Raw genomic sequence first — 2,047 nt, 5'->3', positions numbered from 1 at the left:
TCTACAATCAGCTGATGCAGGCAGGTTGCAAGCAGCTCAATGAAATGATTTGCAGCAGCTTCTTATTAAACAGGCAGGTTGCAAGCAGCTCATGCAGACAGCTTACAAGCAGCTAAAGAAAAGCCTTGCAGCTGCTTCCTGAAAAGCCTCGCAGCTTCTTCCTTTCTTCTATAAATAGAGGAATTTTCAGTTCATTATGTACATAAGTTTGAAGTTTGAATAATATATCAGTTTCTCTCTATACTTGTCTTTACTTTACAGTTTTTATTTTATAACAGGATTTGAGATTTATAGTTTAATAAGATTTTTAGCATTGATTTTGTTGTATTTTTATAATTAGGGTTCACACTTAACATTTATTGTAATTTTAGTCCGGGGCGGGTGCACCTGCAAATAGATCACGGATTCAATAAAATTAAAAAAGTGACATCACTTGATGGGTATTGTAAGTTGGTATGCTTGTTGAGTTTCTAATTTTTCTCCAGGGGGTCATAAGTTCAAACCACAACTAGATCATATTTTTGTCAAATATTTGCGAGAGCTTCCATTGCTAAAAATTGTAGTTAGGTAGAGCCTCTTCTAACTTAAGACTCAACAAAATGAATGGATTAAGGTCATTTCTTGTTAGGTAATGTGACAATTAATATTTTTTATTGTCGGTCCTATATACATCCCTGATTTTAGGGAATTAGCGTATTTATTCATAATATGTAATACTTTTTTTGGCTACTAAATTAACTTGGGATCAGGTTAAAAAGGTTCCAAAAGGCCTTGCATATTCTCTTCATGTAATGATCCGACCGATTATTTTACTTTCTAGGTTTCTGTTCCCTTAATTAAGACTCCATGTATGTGATTTTACTGTTTTATGACTTGCGGGGATGGTTGGTTTAGGTTTAAAAAGGTTCGGGTTGAAATTGGAACACTTAGTTCCTTAATAGTGGCCTAAGAAGGCTAATTTTGACTTGAGTCAACATTTTTAGTAAACGACCTCAGAACTGAAAATTGATGGTTCCAATAGGTTCGTATGATGATTTTGGACTTGGGCGTATATTTCGGATCGAGTTTCGGGTAATCCAGGAGCGTTTCAGCGCTTAATGTTGAAAGTTGACACATTGAAGGTTTTCTAGTTCTTTAAATTTAGTTTTAATTATAGTTTAGTGTTATCGAGGTCCGTTTGGGATTCCGAGCCTGGAAATAGGTCTGTATGGTGATTTCTAACTTGTACGCAAAATTTAGTGTCATTCCGAGTAGTCTAAATGTGATTCGACACGATCGGAGCAAGTTGAAAAGTTTGAAGCTCAAAAGTTGATTCAATTTGGTTTTGGGGTGCGATTCTTAATTTCGATGTTGTTTTACGTATTCCGAGGGTTCGAGCAGGTCCGTATTATGTTTATGGACTTGGTTGTGCAGTTGGACGGGGGCCCAGGTGGCTCGGGCGACGTTGGGCGCCATCACAACTTATAGTAAGAATTGGGTCGTGACACTTCATATGATACAGATAACAGCAAATATCCTATTAGATGTAATAATATGTTTTCAAGACTATTTTTATGCAAGAAATAGGAAATAGTTAATTTTCTTTTCTTTTTTTAGCCGAGTGATTATTTGTTATTTGTGATTTTAGAGTTGTAGCTGATTTAGGAACATATAGGAGGTAAACGATGGACATCAGCTTACAATAATTCTACTTCTAGTATGAGCTAAATATCAGAAGTATGCATATTGCCTTTAGATCTCTACTGCAATCAAATGCTTGATATTTATATGATATTTATGCATTATGATAGTATTATAAGAAGCGATTGATCTATGACTAAGAATCAAACCAAGTAAAAAGCCTCTTATTTTGGATCTGAATGGTATTCTAGTTGAAATATCTAAGTCACATGTTAGACAAATAGTTACTAGAAATTTTCTTTTTAATTTTTAAGCACTTGAGATAATCTGCATCTAATTGACCAATTTCTTTGTACCAGATTTTCCGAGACCCTTTTACAGTGAATTTTTAGAATTTTACTTAAAAAGTTTTGTAGTCGGCATTTGG

The sequence above is a fragment of the Nicotiana tomentosiformis genome, chromosome 11, assembly GCF_000390325.3.
Source record: "Nicotiana tomentosiformis chromosome 11, ASM39032v3, whole genome shotgun sequence".
NCBI classification, from domain to species: domain Eukaryota; kingdom Viridiplantae; phylum Streptophyta; class Magnoliopsida; order Solanales; family Solanaceae; genus Nicotiana; species Nicotiana tomentosiformis.
Note: the sequence above shows the minus strand (reverse complement) of the source record.